We start from the raw sequence: 22,344 nt of genomic DNA, 5'->3' as shown, positions 1-22,344 counted from the left end.
TTATATCTCAAGACAAGTCAGAAATCTTGAAACACTTAGATATGACTTGGGTTCATCGTAAATTTAGAGAAATCCATTTTGTCTCCAGCACAAGAAATAGAATTCCTTGGTTTCCAAGTCAACACTATTCTGTCCCACCTTATCCTTCCCCACCAAAAGGTTACCAAAATAAAAAACATGTCTCTCTTATTCTTTCAAAAGAATCTATCCATCTGAAAGACCTTGCCAGGGTTTTAGGTCTCCTTTCCTCCTCTATCCAGGCCCTTTCTCCGGGTCCTCTTCATTACAGGGGTTTGCAAAGACTAAAAGCTCTGGGCCTGAGGAAAGGCCTCTGGTACGAAGACTCCCTTCCCCTTAGGGAAGACGCTCGAGAGGATCTTAATTGGTGGTTAAACAACCTCCAAGCCTGGAACGGGAAAACTATTTTCGGAAACCTTCCAGATTTTACCTTAGAATCAGATGCGAGCAACCATGGCTGGGGTGCTCGCCTAAACAATTTAGAGACCGGGGGGAGGTGGTCCTTAATAGAACAATCCTTTCACATACATTCTCTGGAAAGTTTAGCAGCTTTGAATACCCTTCTGAGCTTCAAAGAGATTCTAAAGAACTCGAATACGCTAATCCGCTTGGACAACTTCTAAGCTGTCTCCTACATAAATCGTATGGGGGCCGCGAGATCCAAAAATCTCTCAGATATTGCCAAGCAAATATGGTATTTCTGTTGGGACCAAAGATCACCCTCAGAACGGAATTCATCCCGGGATCCCAGAATTTAAGGGCAGACTGGAATTCACATTTTCTACATGATTCCAAAGATTGGAAGTAGAATCCCGAGGTTTTTTTCCTGATCCAAGGGCTTTGGGGCACAAGCCAGATAGACTTGTTTGCCAGCAGATTAACTCACCAAGTACCAAAATCCTTCAGTTGGAGGCCAGATCCGAATGCGAAAGGAGTAGAGGCCTTTCTCCAGTCTTGGGAAGAAGCTTACGCATTTCCTCCCTTCTCGATGATTCAGAGATTATTGTGGAAAGTGAGACTCAAGTCATGCTCCATCATTCTGGGAAATCCCAAGTTTGGTTTCCCGGGGTAATGGAGTTAGCGGTGGACTTCCTGTGGCTGATCCCATCATGTTTAGTCCTACTCCAGGGTCCAAACGAAGAAGAACATCCTTTGGTCTTGGAAGGGAAGATGAACCTTCTTGTCTGGAGGTTATCAGGGATTCAGGCAGATATTTTGACCTTTCAGGAAAAGCTAAAAGCTTATTGGAAGATTCATGGGCATCAGGAAAGAGAAAAAGATACAAAGGTGTTTAGAGAAAATGGTCTGGTTGATGCCTGGAGAGGGATTTGGATCCCGTTCAATGTCCTCTACAACAGGTAGCTAATTATCTTGCTCATCTTTTTGAGTCAGGTTTTTCTTTCAGAACCATCAACTGCTACAGATCAGCTATTTCTTCAGGCTATGCCTTGGTTAATAATCTTGCTATCGGTAGCAACACCCTCATCAAAAGAGTTATGAAGGGTATTAGACTAAGGAGACCTCACAGGGCTAGCTATGAATCCCTTTGGGATGTCAACCTTATCTTTAATATTTTCCTTTCCTGGCCTGTCAACCATTTACTCTCGCTGAAAAGAATTTCCATGAAATTGGCAACTCTTTTGTGTCTAATCTCCTTTAGAAGGTCTCCGACATTGAAGCCCTAGAACTTTCTTGTAGATTTTACAATATCTGGAAGAGAACTAAAAAATGTCAGAGTCTATCTTTTATACCTTTTTCCATGAATGTGAAAAACTGTGTGTTGTGAATTGTATGAAGTGCGATAAAAATAAGATTTCTTCATTTAGACCCGTTGGTTGTGATCAACTTCTCTTATCATATGTTAGACCCTTTAGACCTGTGTCCTCAGTGACCTTAGTCAGATGGATACGTTTGATTATGTATGAGGCTGGAGTGGATCTCTCTAGATTTGGAGCTCGCTCTTCTAGGGGTGCAATAGCTAGCAAAGTTTTTTGGGCCGGAGGTTCTCTGCCTGAAATACTTAAAGCTGCAGATTGGTCTAATGCAAGTACCTTCTCTAAGTTTTACTTGAGACCAATAGGACATGTTAGCAGCGCAGCTCTACATGGCTTTAAAAAGCATAATGGTAGCCTCCGGTCTTGTAATGAAATGACGATTCTCCAATTATTATGAAGAGAGAATCTTGATTTCATTAAAGACATATGGAGGCTAAAATTATCCCACCCTCCTCTTCCCGAGAGGTTTGGGTCCGGTAATGTTTACTGATATTGAATTTTCTGCTATTGTCTACAGTTTTCTGCTATTGTCTACAGTTTTCGTCTGTCTTTATACTTTTCACTGTACAGTGTTTTTTATTCCTTCTCAGGTAACAATGTTAAGGATTAACCCGACTTACTGGAACTTCATTGTTGTACTCCTGTGTCATCGCAGCCCACAAGGAAGATGGGAGCCTGCACAGCTTATTTGTCATGCTAATAATGTTATTTTTATTGTGATGTAATAACATTCTTTTAAGGGCTGCATATTGAGCAGCAAATAAAAGTATTTGCATAATGTTAGCCTCCGTATGTCTTTAATGAAATCAAGATTCTCTCTTCATAATAATTGGAGATTCTGAAGTATAAAAAAAAAATGTGGAGCCCTCTTGATAAGTCATGCAGATCTATTATCATGACAGATGCAACTAATGTGGGCATCGGAGAAATTCTGCTTCCCGAGAATGGTGCATAATTAAGTAACAAGTGTATGCATCTAGACTTCTTAGAGGTCAGAGGATAATTATTTCATGCTTGAAAAAGAATTGATGACATGTTGATAGAGAACTTTAGAGGATGTGTATATGGTTCAGAATTTACTGTTTGGACGATTACCATTTATTAGTGAATCAGTTCACTACCAGTGGGTGTGAATGACTCAAACAGTGGTGCAACGGCAATATAAGATGCAAAAAATTCATTTCTGTGTATAAAACGTACCAGGGTTACAAAATGTTCTGAGGAAGTGTTTTTCTCATCTTGACAGTCAATGGAGAAGAAAAATGTGTCAATGATGTTCAGAGTGGTGGTATTATGCTCTTAAGCTATGAGCCATCGGAAGATCATGTCCCTAAGCATGATTGTTCCATTGCTTCAAGTGAAAATATGTTTTCTTAGGAAGTTAAAGAATTTCATAGGAGAGGTTGGCCTCACAAGAGATTGAATGAAGAAGCTTTGCCATTTTTTTTGTTAAGCCACGGAAATGTCAGTTCAGAAAGGATTCTTTTGAGAAGGTAACAACTTGTGGCAATTTACAAAATAATATTTTGGAGAGGCCTCATGAAGGACACACATGTATATGAAGCATGAATAAAAGGGTTTGTGGTGAAAAAAAGTAAGATCTTGGTTTGTGTGTGCGGTAAGCTGCAAATATGGTACAATAATCCAGGAAGGTTACGTCCAGCCCAGAGAAGGTTTGGGGAAGGGAGGCGTTTGATACTGCAGGCCCAATTTGACTGTCTGATTATCCAAATACTTTTTAGTACTGATTGACTACTATTTCCAATGGCCATAAGTTAAGGTTGTTGGGAAGGTTGTGTACAAAGTAATGATCAGATTTGAAAATGTTTGAGCAAGAAGGTTTTACTAAAGCATAGTAACTGAAAACGATGTTCAGCTGACATCCAGAAATAAAACTGCTTGTTTCTAATCATGGCATTAAACACATCTCTCCATCAGTGTATGATCAGCAATGCTATGATATAATGAGGAGATGGGTGAGTGCTGAAATGGAATATGCAATTGGCTTTGAGCAAACGTGGCGATTGAAGGTAAGCGATGAAGGAGTTGGCATAGGCCTACCGCACTACAACCAGGGATGTTCCTGACAGATCCTGGGTTGAAAAGATGAAAGGGCAGGTTACGATATCCAATCTCAAACAACCATGGATGTTAGAACTAAATATGACATGCTTCTCACTATTGTCTTAGTTTCAAGGTTACACCGTACTATCTGACTCTCTTCAACACATTTTAGATTTCTTGTTTCAACTCACTGCCAATACGGGCTACTGAATTCCAAACTGAAGAAACAAACAATGCCTACTGGTCGTTACTCGCGGCGGACGGACTGATACCGCGTCTTCGGAATCGAACATTATGTAGAGATGTTTCATCTATCAGAGTGAACATTCTTCTCTTAGTATGGACCTGAAGAGGTTGGAGTAATACACGTTATTTCCAGTCTGCGACTCGTGCTTCATTAATTTGAGCTTTTTACGGATGTTACAAGAAATGATGGATTTCAGTTCTAGTACTATTGAGTGTATCACTGCCCTGATGAAGCCCTATTCAGGGTGAAACACGTTGGCTGTATCTGTCCTGTATCACGTCTTTGTGATTGAGGATCTATTAAAAGAAGCATTAACCCCATTGAAGAGTCCGGAAAGACTTCTTTACTCAGTATTTGTGCCTTCATGTTTTGTTGCCTCTCTGTGCTTCTTTTTTCTGATTTTGCAAACAGACATTCAAGTTTCCTAATGTGTGAGTATAACACAATTGAGCATGTTTTCTACTGTCTTGTCTCTTTTTTCATAAATAAAAAATAACATCTACCCAATACAGATCCGTTTGGAATTCAGAACATTGTGTTAATGCAGCTTCTCACTACCAATTTAATTCGGATTAGGAACACTTGGATAGGCTTCACAGAGATTAACACATTTTAGTTTGCATCATTACTAGTGGTTTGCAGTTGGCGAAGCCCAAACGTTCAATACCATAAAAGAACAGACCTTGCACATGCACTCTGTAAACTTCACAGGCTGAACTAATCAGCATCACTTTATGAAAATATATCTATTAGTAGTGAATAATTGAAAGTACATTCTACTCTCTAGTGCCAGATCAGCATTCTCAAAGGGGTTCAAGATAGAGATTGATGTCTCTCATTCAGAGCCATTGGCCACGGCCCAGATCCAGTGGCAACTTAAATCATGCGAGCATCCACATGGTTCAAGCTGTGTTGTCTGTCGCCATCTGGAAAAATTAAACCAACCAGGATAGCAATATTTCTTCTTCCATAATAAATTGCACAAATCTCAGGAAAATTGACATGTTTTTAGTATCAGCTTCTTAAAGAGCACAAAAGCACTGCAAGGTGAGATAAGTTTCAGTGCCAAGCTTTTTTCCTGTCTGCATACCGTTGAGAGACATTTTTATAGAACTACTGCTTCAGCCCTTAATATAGTGCCGAGTTGATGGGTCTACCTTGCCCTGATCACCCTAATTGTGTTTGACCTCGCTCACTATCGATTATTGATGGACCACATTTTATTTACATTTATAATCTGAATTAGCTTTCTACAATTCCTAGTGTTTTTATTCAGATGGACTCATTTGTCCTATTTCCAAGACGTGCGAGGAATTTTGATTTCTCTCATCACCTCATGTATGAATGAATCTAATGCATGAATCCTTCGCTTATGCTCTGAAGAAGTTCACTGTACCGGACGAAACACATTTTGGGTGCTCACTAGTACTGGTTTAGTGGACATTCCTTACTCTTATGCATGTATCACGTTTCTACACTTTGGCTTTCCCGCTTTGGGCATGCTCACTCTGGGTGCTTAATTGCTCTTATCTTATTACCACGGTTGCTTCTGCTCTTATTTTTCTTTAACCACATTTTTTTGTACATACCTCACTGGGTCTTATGTGCTTCACTTTTTATGGGGTCTCCCCATATATCATATTATTGATCATCTAAGAGAAGGAGGGTGGACAGTTTATATGTGTCCATTACCATGCTGTGTACAAATGTTTAGATGTTTTATCAAACGTACTTTCTGTTTTGTCTTGGTGGGTTATTTATTATTATTATTATTAAAGGAAATTTGTGGATAGCGCAACTAAACCCGTAGGCATCAAGGCGCTGAAAGATGGCAGTCTGAGAACTCAAAAATCACCCAGAGAGGGATTAGAGATAAGCTTCTTGAAATAGCCAAGTCTTGAGCGCTTTGCGGAACAGCGTGTTGGAGGAGATCATCTTCAGGTCGTTGGGGAGCGTATTCCAGAGTCTGGGTGCAAGAAAGCAAAAGGACCTTCCACCCCATCTGGCCTTGGATACACGAGGAACGGCTAGTAAGCTTTTACTGGAAGAGCGAAGTGCTCTGCCAGGGGTATAGTAGGCCACAAGAGCGCGAATAGCCTCCGGGCCGGACTCATTAAGGGCACGGTGTGTAAGGCATAGGGCCTTAAAATTAATCCTCGCCTGCATGGGGAGCCAGTGCAGATTTTTCCTGATGGCTGTACCCGAAGAGCGTTTGGGGGCACCCACAACAAACCGGGCAGCCGCATTCTGCACAGTCTGGAGGCGCTGGACAAGACCATTGCTAATGCCGAAGTAAAGTGCATTGCAATAGTCCAGTCTGGAGGTAATGAGCGCCATTACTACCAGTTTGCGGGCCTCAGGAGAAAAATAATGCATGATTTTTCTTAAAATCCTAAGGGCATTGGAACAGGTGGACACAGTCCTGCTGATCTGCTTGTCTAGCGAGAGAGTAGTGTCCAGAATAACCCCAAGGTTGCGGGCAAAAAGGGACGGCAAGGGGCAGGCGCCAAGGACAGAAGGCCACCATTCCATAGACCAAGTCTCACTTTTGTCCCCAAAAATGAGGACCTCCGTTTTTTCCCCATTCAACTTAAGGAAGTTCTTAACCATCCATCCGGCGACCACCTCCATACAGTTTTTAAAATTGAGAGCAGTTATGCTAACGGATTGAGATATGGAGGCCATAATCTGCGTGTCGTCGGCGTAGGAAAGAACTTCCAGCCCAAAAGATCTTATGAGCCTGGCGAGTGGGGCAACGTAGATATTAAAAAGCGTCGGGCTCAACGAGGAGCCCTGAGAAACCCCACACTTCACGGGCTTGATGGGTGACATATACTCGCCTAGCTTAACCCTTTGCTTCCGTTGGTCTAGGAAGGATGTTAGGAGGCTGAGTGCAGAACCCTTGATACCCAGCTCACTGAGTGCTAACCAGAATGGTAGGGGACAGGGTGTCGAAAGCCGCCGCGAGGTCGAGTAATACCAGTAGAGTGGTCTGACCGGTGTCGACCCTGGACCGGATGCTGTCGACAACCACTGTAAGCACCGACTCAGTGCTGTGAGTCCTACGAAAGCCATGCTGTGAAGGATCGAGAGAGTTGGTATTGTCAAGGAAGGCACCCAGATGAAGGTTAAGATGTGCCTCCAAGAGTTTAGCAGGGGCAGGGAGAAGGGAAATGGGACGGAAGTTCTTTAATATCCCAGGGTCCAGAGTAGGTTTTTTCAATAGTGGCTTGACAGTGGCCAATTTCCAAGAGAGGGGATATACCCCCTCAGAAATGGCCAGATTCATAACCTCCAACAAAGAGGGTAGAATAGTCTGTCTACAATCTTTGAGGACTTTTTAGGGGCATGGATCAAATGGTGACCCGGAATTTAACTTGTCCAACAACGTGCTGAGATGAGTAAGACTAATGGGGGGGAACTGGGAGAGGGAATGTGAAGAGACAGGAGCTTGAGTTTCCGAACTCAAGGTCGGAGAAGTAGCAGGTGGGGAACTGAGATTAAGTGTTTCCAGGTCTGTGTAAATGCCCGATCTTCTCATGGAAAAATGTGGAGATCTGGTCGCACAGAGCCTGGGAGGCTGTTATGGGGCCGGGAGTCTGAATAAGGGAGAGGCTGTCAACTATCTTAAACAGGTCACTGGGAGATTTGAGCGAGGACGTGAGTTTGGAGTAGTAGGCCTGTTTTTCTGTCAGCACCGCAGCCTTATAGCCCCTGAGAAGGGATTTATGTTTATCCTTCTCTAGGGGGTCCAAGTGTGTCCTCCAAAGTCTTTCCTGCCACCTACATCCTTGTCTGAGAGTCCTAAGGGACTCAGAGTACCAAGGGGCGGAGGGTCGTTTCCTGGCAGAATAGATTTGCCGGGCTGGGGCAAGCGAGTTGACAGCCTCCGTCAGGGTAATAGAGAGGTCAAGAGCCGCAATGTGGACATCCCCGGTGGAATGGGGTTTAAATGAGGCCAAAAAGTGAGTAAGGGAGTTGTTAGTAATCTCCCCAAAATTCCTTCTCAATACCCACTTAGTGTGATCAGACCGGGGGCCGCTAGGAGGAGAAAAGGAAAAATCAATGGGAACAGCAAAGTGGTCCGACCATGACAGGGGGAGAGGGGTACCAGTTAGGAGGCGGGAGTCGTTGCTAAAAACCCCATCCAGGGTGTGCCCAGCTAGGTGGGTGGGCCCAGTCACTAGCAGCGGCAAACCATAGGAGGATAAAGAGTCCAACAGATGGGCTGTGTCAGGGGAGTTATGGTTTTCCAAATGGAAATTAAAGTCCCCTAAGATGGTTAGATTAGGCCCATCAATATAGGGCTCAATAATCCTAAGGAGTTCTGAACTGAACGCGGACCTGAGACCAGGAGGTCTATTGATCAGTATTCCTGAGAAGGAAATCGTGGGGGAGGGATTGAGAATGAAATGCATAGCCTGGAGGCGTTCGAGCGGGGAGGACAGATGGACAGTCCGACATTTTATGGAGCTGCGGTACAATATACCCAGGCCTCCCCCCACTCAACCCACTCTATCCATCCTGGCCAGCGAATACCCATCAGGGATAGCATTTAGCAGATCCGGTTCGGATGAGTCCGTAGCTCATGTTTCGGTAATGAAAGCCCAGGTGGGCTTTCTCTGTGAGATGAAATCCCTGAAGGAGATGTTGTTTTTGACCTGTGAGCGGGAATTGATAAGGAAACCTGCATGGACAGCAGTGGGCGACAGAGGTGCCTTAGTAAGGGGAGGGCAGCAGTTGGCCGGATCCGGGGTTTTATGCATAATAACTGTGTCGTAACATCCACATACAGGGGTATTTGCAAGAGTTTCAGGGGTGAGGGAATAATGGCAAGGCAATTTGGAGGGTTTCAATGCACGCAGGGCAGAAGAGGAATATAAGGGTTCACCTAAAACAGCATGCCTGGCCCCTGGCGCCTCCTTGTCGCTAACGGGCGCAGACGGGCTGGACTCTGGCTCGACTCCGGCGCGACCGCTGATCGCGTCCGTTGCGCGGAGTCATAGCTAGTTGTTTAAGTACTGGCGACTAGAGCACCGAGCCAGGAGTGCCCAACCTAATATGGCCGCTGCCGATTTGCGCAGCCCGGGAGCCTCGGCCCTTAAATCGGCCGCGACCCGCCCAGGGTGCAAGAGAGTGGGAAATGAGCTTACAATCAGCGGAGCAGAGTGCAGATCGTGAGTAGTCCGTGACACAACAAAGTGTGATTAGGATAGAAAGAGCGCCGCAATAAAATCCGTAAGCGCTGGGTAGTAGGGGGAGGGAGGGAACGGACACAGAGGGTCAATGCACAGAAACAAGATAAAAGTCATTTTTAAAAAGCGCTATCACAATAATGCCTCCCGGCTTCCGCCTCAGGAGATAAAAATGAGCAGCGATCATGTTCATGTCTTAAATGAATTGGACTAAATCAGATCCAAGTATGTTTTAATTAAAGCATGTATATAGTTAGTACTATGATAAATGATCATGTCTATTGTCATATTATAAGTCACGTTTTTTAAATGTATTTATATATGTATATATTGTTACTCGACAGCCCTGAAGCAGTCCATTGTACTGGACAAAACACGTTGGCGGTTCTTCACTACATACCACATGTCACGTATGAACTGTTTATGAATAAAAAAAGATTTGGAGAACTCAATTTTAGATATGGATTCTGTACCTTGCTTAACTATTGTTTAATATGCAAATATTCAGTGGTGCACCGTTTGACTTTAATTACGACATTGTTTAGTCCGGTTGAGGACTGCACCTTGACAGTGGGTGCTTAAACTGAGCGCACATAAACTCAGGATATTTCCCTCTTCATTATTTATTTGGGGATAGCAGGTTAGATGCAAGTCGCGGTGGAGGTTGCACTGTAATTTTGTCATACCTTTTAAACAGCTCCAACTTCACCAGTTAGAGTTACCATCTCTTGTGCACAGCGACGCGACAAATATGGTGCCTGGAATTGACAGTCGTCGTTTGGACTTCACCGGATGAACCTGTTATAGACCCCAGAGGGCACTTTCTCTTAACCATTTTATATATATGATCTAACAGAATGGCGTTGATCATTTCCGGCGGACATAACTAGCCTGAATCTTAGATTTAGGGACCGGTGACACGTCAATCTCTCGCTTATCTGCCATCTTCACGAGCTTCTGGACATAATTGGATATTGTAGATTTCCAGGAGTATATGGATGACCGCAGGCCGTGAAAGCATTGCTTTGTTATTGGAATAACGACACTTTCATATCGACCAATACACCTGGGCTTTGTGAATGTACCGACTTATTTATTTCGCCTTGAGAAAGCTCCCAATGTGGGAGCGAAACGCGTTGGCTGATAACTTGATTGGAATGGTCTTAAACATGAAATAATTTTCTAATTAAGAAGTGACGTATTTCATATACTTTGGCTTCCTGGACTTTGTGAGATGTAGTATAATCATTTCTTGATCTGGAGCACAGTTGCGCCATCCGATAGCTGGCGTAGGGGTTGACTACACAGCAACTTGAATATTTGGAACTGGTGTGAGGTGCGGCATCGAGGGCCCGCTGTTTCTGCTATTGCTTTAGCTCTAACTTTGTTAAGGTGAGACTTAAGTTGAAGAACCATACTTGTAATCAAACATTTCTCATGCAGTCCAACACACATTTAGCAATCAAAAGTTAAGTCGACACATCTCTCAAATTTGGATAAGTTTAGTTTAGACTAATAATATCAAAATTCAACGAAAGTTACAGTTGAATATGGTAATTATTCTATTGTTACATTATAAGAACTACTCAGTAAATCAAAACGAATTACAATGCTTTGAAATAAAAAATATTGTTTCAGTGATCAAAGCGTACACTAGGCAGAAACAGCAGTTCTTAAATCACTGTTCTCAATAAACATTTTTTGAGATTTAAATGTAGACCAAATTTAACCCTTGTTGTCTGGGTCGTTTGTGTTAAATGGTTATATGTCGTTACCACGAATTCCGTTGCAACGCATGCCTTTTCCACGCATGCGTTACCACGGAATTCGTTTTCCCCTCATCTTCTTTGCCACGTCGTTCTTACGTCATAAAGAGGAAGCGGAAGTTTATTCCGCTTCCTCTCTTATGACACTGTTTTTTTCGGCACGGCGGGATCGTTTTTTTATGGGGGGGGAGACCCCCCCCAACCCCCCTATTTAATCCTTCGTTTTTTTTTTTCGTGGTAAATACGATCGTTGAAGGCATACGCGTTGGAAAGACGTTTACGTGGTAAGTGCCTCGTTGTAAACGTTACGCGTAGTACTGCCTTCGTTGTTAATGATGTTTCCCGTGTTAAATGTACAATTCGTTGTTTTTTCCTGTCTTAAGCTCTTTGCACAAATAATTCTCTAGACAGTTTCAAGGTGTATAGACCCCCCAAAATGAAACTCCTTCAGTATATCATTTTGGAAATACATAACATACTCCACTGTGGTACACTTCACATGTTCCTGTATCTGATTCTGCAAAGAACGATTAGTGGTATCAATGTAGCATGGGGTAAAAGTAGTAGTTATGGATGACTAAAACAATCACCACTTGATTCATGTGGTATGCTGACTACTGTCATAGGTTTACAATAAATGCTTATTTGTATTGAATGCCCAGTAGCATTTCAAAACCCAGTTACCACTTAAATCTGTTTGTGGTGTTGGTGATGAGATTCATTTCATTATTATTTACAAACTCAAAGGTAAAAAAACATTCTCAGGGGCACCCTACACTTGGAGTAGGTTGTCTATCGGAACAATAGTAATGTCTAGTGCCCCGGTTCAGACCCCTAAGCATTCTCTCTTTTATCAAGAAAGCAGCTACACATTTTGTTACATGTGGACGGTAGTGTGTGTGTGTATATATATATATATATATATATATATATATATATATAATAATATATATATATATATATATATATATATATATATATATGTGGGTGTGTGTGTCATGCAGCACTGGGTGGAGTGATTGTGGTTTGGAGGTATGCTCTAATCCTGCTGCAGCAATCTATTAGCAGAACTTGACAATTATGCAGAAAGGTACTGTAGAGATGAGTCATGTTTAAAGTTACCTATAACTATTTTATTGTCAAAAATTATCTGGAGAGGAGTCATGTGTTTGGCGACAGGCTAACCTTGACAACTTTATATAGTTGTGAAGTAATCTTATTCTTGCCAGAAGGGAAATCAGGAGCTTAAGTGATTGAACAGAGAATGAACACCTGCCAATGCTTTCACAAAGAGATAATCAGAAGCCTGGCTAATCTGAACCGGAGAGGCCTTCTCTGGCAATGGGCTTGAATTTTGCACTGTAGGAAAATCGGTCAAATGCCATGGATGGCCTTGTGTGCAGTGCAAAACAAATGAGATGCTCTTTACAACCATCAGTTTTTTAGAGTTAGAAGGGGCAAGAAGTATGACCGAGCATCATGTGATGTAAAAGTTGTCTGGTAGAAGCATTTTGGATACATTTGAGTCTGCTGAACAAATAGAGTGGGTCACCAATATACACCTGTAGGCAAAATCAATGTGGGACACGACTAGGGAGTTAGCAGCTTTCCCCCAGTGAATTTTTTATACTCAACAACTCGTCCTCAGCATCTCACGACAAGACCACATCACCCAGCACCTAGGAGACCTCCACTGGCTCCCTGTCAAAAAAAGAGTGACCTTCAAACTGCTAACAAATGCCTACAAAGCCCTCTACAACACCGGACCCCAATACCTCAACGAAAGAATCTCTTTCTACGCCCCAAGAGAAACCTCTGCTCCGCTGACCTAGCCTTGGCCAAAATTTCCGCAACCACATAGCCAGAACGGGAGGCAGATCCTTCTCCTACATCGCGGCCAAGACCTGGAACAAACTTCCCCTCAGCATCAGACAAAGCTCCTACCTTAGTTCTGTACTTTCCTTTTGATCCCTAATACTCACACTTGCCTCCTTGGATCTTGAATCTCACACAACACACTGATCCCGAGCCCTTTGCTCCTCATTGCAACCAGCATTCGTCTCTTGAACCTAGTAAACCACATTACACCCTTCCCTCCTCTTGCATGCTCCCTTTGCATGACAATTGTTTTGCTCAGTCTTAGGTGTTGAATCAGGAACTGTGTGCCTGAATCTTAGCTCAGTCAATTCACTGTCATCATGAAGTTTAATTTTGCTTCCACATGCTCGTTTCACATAAACAATCTCTAGTTCTAGCATGAAGTGCCCTACTAGTCTTGTGTCCAAGCTCCACCAGACTCTCTGGCTTAAATGTTAGCACTGCCTGAAGAAGCATCAGATCTGAAGAATACTGGTTTATTGAGCAGCTTGCATGCACAATTGTACATCAAAACCAGTAGGTAAAACGTGGACCAGCCTGAGAGTCCTTTGGACACACAGGCCAGGCCAATTGTGGCTTGCTCACACCCGCAGACAGTAACAAAGCTTGTGACAGTGACACAAGCTTATCACCGGCAGTCATGCAAAAATCCTGCCAGTCATTAACGCATCCTGGCTCAAACCAGTCCTTTATCACAGATAACCTGCCCCAAAAAGATGTATTTGTGATCTATCATGGCCAGCTGACTGACCGTTCTGCTAGCCATCGCCAATATAGCAACTGTGCATCTTCATTAGCGTAGATCTGATCATCTGGAAAAATATGCAGTCTGCGCTTGCACAACCATGCAGATGAAACACATATATCATTCACTATGTGTATGTGTAGCCCATTTTACCTCATGTCTGTTTCTACAGTCTCTCTTTCTCCACATGCAGCCATAAATTTACATCCAATCTCACAGATTCTCACCCCACAAATTTGAGACTGCAGACGTTCTATGACATGACAAACATCTCTTATATACTGTCATAGGTTCATTAAGTGGGATCTGTGGACCCTTGGGAGTCTTTCCGAACTGAAAGAAACACGAAACTGAAGCTTTGCCGGTTGCACTTACTCTTCAGTTGTCTAGGGCAACACCTTATGCGCTCTAGTTCCTGATTTCACAAATCACGAACCACACGTTTTTCTTGTCAACCGTGAGATCTCGAGAATTGAACCACAATTTGAAAGCGAGCTTCATCTTTTTTCGGGCCAATAACCTGTAGGACTCTATTGGATCAGAACTCGCCCTGAAGAAGCCCGCATGGGCGAAACGAGTTGGCTGTGTTGCACAATTTGCTTGTATTAATCCAAACGATGAATAAAAGGATCTACGACAACAGAAAGAATGATTTGCGTCTGACATCGTGACTTTTTCTCTGCCCTATGGACTAACACAAGAATTGTGTTTAGAAGTCTCTGTATTTGTGCCTCTCTTACTGTGCGTGTATATGTTGTATTAAGGACCACCAACGGTGGCTGATCTTTAGAGGTGGGCACGTCTTATGAGACCGGTTAGGAAACATTAACTGAGTTTCCATCATATTGTGTAGAACACAGGTATCGGTGCGGCACTGTAAACCAGTGTGTTAGACCATTGGGAGTCTGCAACACCTGCAAAGCTGGCCCACTACTGTCTAGAAAAATAAATAAGATTAGCAAACTAATAAAGTCTACATACATAAAAAAACAAAATATAACATTTTAAAATGCTCTATAAACTTGAAGTAATTGGAAGCAAACAAATGCAGTTGTTATCCTTAGCTTGATTTGAAAAGGCAGAGAACGTACAGAAAGCAGAATCAAGTATGAACAATTAGGAGCCTCAGTTACAGCACTGGTATGTGCCAACAACAAAAAGACCAAGCATTTGGGACAAAAAAGACAAAGCAATATGCTAGAGATATTGCTTCAAAGTCTCCTTAAAAGAAGAATTTGATATTTGCATTTTTTCCCCAGAAATTAAAAATTTCTGAATGTCAGTACATGTTTGATGTCGACTTGCTTCATTATCTTTGTTCACTATTTTGAGGTTCAAGTAGTATATATGTACCAGGCCGGGGCCCGCAGCAGTGATTAAGTGAGAGTAGTCCATAGAAGTTAAAAGGTTAACAACGCTTCTCTTTGTTTCATAACACTGGTCTCCTCGATGTATCTTCAGACACGTGTTCTCAGCACTGCCAAGGGTCAGTCATCAGGGGTTAAAATAACGCTTATTTGGTATTATCACATTATTTTGTGACAGTTTACAGCACCAGTATTATCTGCGACCATGCACTCTGCACTGAGACTAACCAGGGTACAAGTCCTAAAAAAAAGAAGTGGGGGGACTAACCTAGTTAGGCAGTATGCAAGTGACATCACGGCACGCAACATCACTGAGCGCAACATCACCGCACGCATGACATTACACATGGCATTACAAGCCACGACTTTACAGGAAGTGGCATCACAAAAAGTGACATCAGATCTAAAGCCCTCACATATATGTTTGGCAGGTCTATCATGTGTACGTTTGAGCACATTGTGAGGATAATAGCAGAGTGAGCTATGAAAGATATGTGACTTCTTCACCTTGCAATCCCCCAGTTTTATGTAACACATTCTGTACATTAATTTACATACCTATATAATATTTTGTACATGTAATATGCATGTGTTGATTTAAAGCACTCTGACACCCTGCATTGGAATGAGTAGTTCTATCCAAGAAAAAATAGTGGTACTTAAATTATTTGAACGCCTCCTCCGGGGAAGTAAGCTCTATATAAATGCAATTTGCTTTGTGTAAATACTGTGAAAGACCAACACATGTGATATTCTTAGAGTGCATGCATATCTCCAATATATAGGGACTGAACAAAGTGAAAAGCTGTCTCTCTTAAGTATGTGTGAAGTGCTAACAAAGTGTGAGCCTTTGTTTCCCATCCGCATCATTTGCATCAGGTGTGAGGCTCCAGAGTGCTCCCAGCCAAGAGACTCATACAAAAGGAGGCCTGATGTTATGGGCCCAGCAGGAATCTTAAAAAAGAAAGCCCCATCCCGCCCCCGCCTGCACGTTATTGCTTGTTGCGGAAAGCAGACAATGTGCAGGCGCTGCAGAAAGTGTCCCAGTGTTTGGCAATTACACCGGGACGAGTTCAGCACATCATTCAGTGGGACCCTAATTCTTGGCAGGGTGGACAGCGTTCACCCAGTGAAAAAAAGTGGGTTCAAGTTCAAGTTCCAATATTTATATAGCGCACTACTCACCCAGAGGGTCTCAAGGCGCTTGGGGGAGGGAGGTGTTTTTACTTGTCGAATAACCAAGTTTTCAGTTGTTTTCTGAAGGAGAGGTGGTTCTGTGTAAGGCGGAGGTGGGTGGGGAGAGAGTTCCAGGTTTTGGCCGCTAAGTAGGAGAAGGATCTTCCCCCCATGGTGGATCTATGGATGCGCGGAATTGCGGCGAGGGCTTGATTGGACGATCGTAGTTGTCGGGAGGGGGTGTAGAAGGATAGACGCGTGTTGAGGCATTCGGGTCCTAGGTCGTAGAGGGCTTTGTGTGCATGGGTGAGGAGACGGAATGTTATTCTCTTGTTGACAGGGAGCCAATGGAGGTCGTTCAGGTGGCTGGAAATGTGAGCGTGCCGAGGGATATCCAGAATGAGTCTGGCTGAGGCGTTTTGGATGCGTTGGAGTTTTTTCTGAAGTTTGGCTGTGGTTCCGGCGTAGAGGGTGTTTCCGTAATCCAGTCGGCTTGTGACCAGTGCGTGGGTGACCGTCTTTATTGTTTCGGTGGGGATCCAACAGAAGATTTTTTTGAGCATTCGTAGGATGTTGAAGCAGGATGATGAGACGGCGTTGACTTGTCTGGTCATCGAGAGGGAGGAGTCCAGGATGAAGCCCAGGTTACGTGCATGGTCAGTAGGTATGGGTGCGGTTCCGAGGGCTGGAGGCCACCATGAGTCGTCCCAGGCAGAGGGGGATGGCCCTAGGATGAGGACTTCCGTTTTGTCCGAATTTAGTTTTAAATGGCTGATCTTCATCCACTCGGCTACTTCTTTCATTCCTTCGTGCAAGTTGGTTTTGGCGGTGTTTGGGTCTTTGGTGAGGGAGAGGATCAGCTGGGTGTCGTCTGCGTATGAGATGATGTTGAGGTTGTGTTGGCGTGCGATGGAGGCGAGGGGACTCATGTATACGTTGAAGAGGGTGGGACTGAGTAATGATCCTTGTGGTACGCCGCAGATGACTTCGGTGGCCTCAGATTTGAAAGGGGGGAGGTGGACTCTCTGTGTTCTTCCGGTGAGAAACGAGATGATCCAGTCTAGTGCTTTTCCTTGTATTCCGACGTTGCTGAGACGTTGAATGAGGGTGCTATGACAGACTGTGTCGAAGGCTGCGGAGAGGTCAAGTAAGATGAGAGCGACTGTTTCTCCGTTGTCCAGTAGTGTTCGGATGTCGTCTGTTGCAGCGATGAGGGCGGTTTCGGTGCTGTGTTTGGCTCGGAAGCCGGACTGTGAAGGGTCGAGGGATTTGTTGGATTCGAGGAAGCTGACTGTTGACGGCTTTCTCGATGACTTGGGCAGGGAATGGGAGGAGCGAGATGGGGCGGTAGTTCTTAAGTTCGGTTGGGTCTGCCGTGGGTTTCTTCAGAAGGGCGCTGAGTTCGGCATGTTTCCAGTTTTCCGGGAAGGTAGCGGAGTTGAGGGAGCAGTTAATGACATCGCGGAGATGGGGTGCGATGATGGAGTCTGCTTTGTTGAAAATGTGGTGGGGACATGGGTCGGTTGGTGATCCTGAGTGGATGGAGTTCATCAGGCGGATGGTGTCTTTGGTGGTGATAGGGTTCCAGGCGCAGAGGTTGTTAGAGTGTGGTTTTGGTTCAAAGGTGGGTGGAGTGGACTGGTCTTCGGACTGGTTTTCAAAGCTGTTATGTATTTCGGCGATTTTGTTGTGGAAGAACGAGGCTAGAGAGTCGCAGAGGTCTTGGGAGGGAGTGATGTCGTTAGTTCCGGTGGAGGGGTTAGTGAATTCTTTGACGATGTTGAATAGTTCCTTGCTATTTGGGGCATTGTTGTCAAGTCGATCCTTGAAAGCTGATTTCTTGGTGGATCGGATCAGTTGATGGTGTTTGCGGGTGGCGTTCTTGAAGGTGGCTAGGTTGTCAGTGGTTGGGTTTTTTCTCCAGGTTTTCTCGAGAGTACGACAGAACTTTTTGGATTTTTTAAGGTCATCGTTGAACTAGGGGGCTTTTTTGCTACCGTGCTTGATTAGATGGTTTTTCAAGGGTGCTAGTTCGTCAGCGCTCTGGATGATCCACTGAGTGAGGTTTGTGGCTGCTTGGTTAGGGTCCGCTGAAATGGCAGGGGGGTTTTGGTGAAGCGATGTGAAGAGTTGGTCGGTGGTGATTTTGTTCCAATTTCTTCGGGGAATAGGTTGTGGGGGGTTGTGGGTCGTGGACTTTATGTAGTTTAAGTGAACGCAGCTGTGGTCCGTCCAATGGAGAGCTGTGGTGTGATCGAAGGAGATGTGCTTGCTGGAGGTGAAGATAGGGTCGAGCGTGTGTCCGGCAAGGTGGGTGGGGGTGTCAACAAGTTGTTTGAGTCCGAGATTGGCCAGGTTGTCCAAGAGGGTGGTGGTGTTGTTGTTGTTTTTCTTTTCCAGGTGAAAGTTGAGGTCTCCCAGTAGAATGTAGTTTTCGGATGGGAGGGCAAGAGGGCTGATGAAGTCAGCGATGTCTTCGCTGAATTGTGTGCGGGTTCCTGGGGGTCTGTAGATGAGGGTGCCTCTGAGTGTGGTTTTGGGGTCGGTGTGAATCTGGAAGTGAAGGTGTTCGGCGGAAGCGAGGTTATCGTCGGAACTGGTCGTGATGCGGATGGTGTTCTTATGGACAATGGCGATGCCTCCTCCTGTTTGGTTGGTGCGATCTTTTTGGATAATCTTGTAGGTGTCCGGGATGGCTATGGCGATATTGGGGGCTGATGAGGCGTTCATCCATGTTTCTGTAAGGAAGGCGACGTCCGGCGATGTAGTGTCAAGTAGGTTCCAGAGTTCGATGGAGTGTCTGTGGACTGAGCGGGTGTTGAGCAGGATGCACTTTAGGTGGTTAGTGTCGGAGCTCTGTTTGGAGATTGTGGGTTTGGTGTGGGTTCTGATGCAGTCGAACTTGCAGGAGTGGGAGGTAAAGGGTCCATGGGTGTGTCCTGGGGCGGCTTAGTAGCAGTTTGAGAGTCGGCCAGGGTTGAGTGCTGAGAGGGTTGCGGAGTCGTAGGTAATGCGGGTGGAAAGGGAATTGCAGGGAACAGGGGGTCTGGCACTGGGCGCGGTCCAGGCGCGGACAGGCGTAGACGGGCTTAACTTTGGCGCGCATAGGGCGCGACCGCTGCGCGCAAAAGCATCTGTCATAAATGGCTAGTGGAGGGGGGGAGGGGCGAGGGTGGAGCAGCTGGGAGGCGGGAGCGGGGTGGAGATCCGGGCAGAGAGGCACAACAACAACAAACAAAATGGCAGCAAGCCAAAAATCGAAACAGGATTGGGGCACAATCACAAAAAGCGCGATGCAAATGGCAGTGGCACCGGCACAATCAGGCAAGAATGATTTCTTCAGGCAGCACAGCACAATTGAAAAGGAATGTAAAGCGCACTTTGGCAGTCTCGCGCTACGAAATAATAATGATTAGCGATTAATTAAACAGTCAGGCAATCAAGCGCTACGATATAATATTGAAATTGATCTGGCAATAGCAATAGTAGGAGCAAGGCGAGGTAGCAGGGATCAGTTTGGCGGTATAGCGCTACGATACCAGTTAGAGCAGGGGAGCAGCGTGAGGAGCGGCCGCTTCTGATGGGAACAGGGCGGTCACAGCGCTACGAACGGGAGAGCGGGGCTAACAGTATCAGTGGGAGGGAGGAGCAGCTGGGAGGCGGGAGCGGGGTGGAGATCCGGGCAGAGAGGCACAACAACAACAAACAAAATGGCAGCAAGCCAAAAATCGAAACAGGATTGGGGCACAATCACAACAAGCATTGGCATTGCCAATAGGTCTCGCTTGGGGACCTTATAAGTATTTAGTTTTGCAGCACAATATCCTTGTTGCATAATCGGATATTGTGCTGCAAAACTAAATACTTACTGTTGCTATCTCTTCTTTCCTTATTGTTGTTTGTGTAAGGGGTGTTTTCATTGCTGCCAACATATTTCCTTCCCTGTTCGTGTTTGTGTGAGGGGCGTTTTTCACTGCTGTTAACTCTTCCTTCCATATTCCCTTTGTGTGAAGGCGTTTTCACTGCTTCTAACTCTTCCTTCCCTATTCTGTTTGTGTAAGGAGGTTTTTCGCTGCTTGTAACTCTTCTTTCTCTATTCTGTTTGAGTTAGGGGCGTTTTCAGAGATGCTAACTCTTCCTATCCCGTTCTTGTTTGTGTGAGGGGTGTTTTCTCTGTGGCTAACTCTTCTTTCCTTATTCGTGTGAAGTATGTTTTCACTGCTGCCGACTCCTCTTTCCCTGTTTGTGTGAGGCGCGTTTTCCCTGCTGGCGCCCAACATGTCCCTCCCTATCCTTTGTGTGTGGTGGTTCACTGCTGCCCCCGTGAGAGCCCCTGCTCGGTGTGTGTGGGTAGTTTCCAGTTCTGCTTCCCACCGGTGCTTACTCTCTCTTGCTGCTGTTCTGTCCCGCCATTGAGTGCGAGGGGAGCTCGCGCCTCTGGTCCCTGGGATGAGCCTATTGCATCCATCTGCGTCGCGCGCCAGTGCAGATGGCGGTTACAGCAGCATGCATCTTCAACAAACAAGCTCCACTGTGGGCAGGTAGTATTTAAAACCAGGAGCCCGAGTGTAGTTCCAGGACGGCCAGAATCCGAGCTTGTTAATGGTCCTTTATTAACGACTAGTGCGTAGTTGGAGGGCTGTGTTAATTAGGAAACCCTGCATTTCAGTCTGCTAATTGGAATGTCAGGGTCATCAATGCCGGGAGGGAGAGTGTGTCGGAGATGTGGGAGCGAGAGAGGCAGTGAGTGGATTCGTACAAACATCATGGCACGACAAATCAGTGTGCATGTGTGCACGAGAGTGAGTGGGTTTTCATGAGAGGGGGTGGGCGAGCTTGCCTCCGAGAGAGTACAAAGGTTATGGGACGGGAATTAACTAATGAAGTGCACATGTGTATATGTGCGAGATAAAGGAAAAGTTAGCGTGTTTGTGAGAGAAGTTGTTCTGTGCACGTGAGAGATATAAGATGAATGAACTTTAGAAAAAAAAGGATTTAGGTGTAGCGGTATGAAGAGGAAGTAGGACAGGCAAAGAGAGAGGATGTGAAAAGGTAGAGGAAGGAAGAACAAATGGAGAGGAATCGGAGAAAGGGAGCCGAGGGGGTGCGAGGGATGAGGGAACACGGCCTGGGGGAAGCTGGCTGGGGAGGGGGAGGAGAAATGCAAGGAAGGCTGTGTGCGGCGTAATTAGGGGAGGAGAAGCCGAGAAGCCGCAGAGCGCACGCTGGGCGAAGCCCTTTGATGTGCTCTGCGGCAAATGGAGGGAGGCTGATGCGCGTTCATGTTTGAACACGTGGTTCACATGAACTGCAGGAAAACGCCATGAAAACGCCAGCAAAAAGCTGGTGGTTTCATGATGTTTTCGCCGCTTGAATTCTCGCTCCGCTCGATGCGCATGCGCGCATCGATAGGTCGCGAGACCTAAAAAGCGCGATGCAAATGGCAGTGGCACCGGCACAATCAGGCAAGAATGATTTCTTCAGGCAGCACAGCACAATTGAAAAGGAATGTAAAGCGCACTTTGGCAGTCTCGCGCTACGAAATAATAATGATTAGCGATTAATTAAACAGTCAGGCAATCAAGCGCTACGATATAATATTGAAATCGATCTGGCAATAGCAATAGTAGGAGCAAGGCGAGGTAGCAAGGTGGGCGCTGTCCACCCGCGTGTATCCCCGCCCCCCCCCCCCCCTCCACTCGTGCACATAGACTGACACATTGTGTGTCTGTTCTTCTGCGGTTCTGATAGCATGCCCAGGGGTAAGGAGAGGTCATGGGGTACTACTTGTTCATGTGCAATTTTTTATGTTTGTATCTTTTATGTAACGCAGGTAATCCTAAATCCTTATGTTTTGCACCTGGTTCTTATGTAAAACGCTCTGACACCTTCGGGTAAAGTTCGCGCTATATAAAATCCCATTAAATAAAATAAAGACCTTACAAGTCACAGATTCCCGTGGCCGATAGCTTTTAAGACTCATTCCATCTAGAGTACTGCCGGTTAGGGTTCGTTCCGAGTCCTGACACAGCACTTCTCAGCATGCAGTGAAATACTTACGAGCTTAGCAGCGTGACATGCTTGTTCTCCTTCACCTCTGATTCGGATACTAT

General features: G+C 45.0%; 1 protein-coding gene across 1 annotated transcript in view; it reads right to left on the bottom strand.

Moving 5' to 3' along the window:
- The window catches only part of DCAKD (dephospho-CoA kinase domain containing), a 299,574-nt gene that overhangs the window by 276,135 nt on the left and 1,095 nt on the right, over positions 1 to 22,344 (bottom strand). The gene's annotated exons all lie outside the window — the stretch shown is intronic.

Source organism: Lissotriton helveticus, chromosome 5_1, assembly GCF_964261635.1.
Source record: "Lissotriton helveticus chromosome 5_1, aLisHel1.1, whole genome shotgun sequence".
Classification (NCBI taxonomy): Eukaryota; Metazoa; Chordata; class Amphibia; order Caudata; family Salamandridae; genus Lissotriton; species Lissotriton helveticus.
This window is presented reverse-complemented; position numbering and strand designations above follow the sequence as displayed.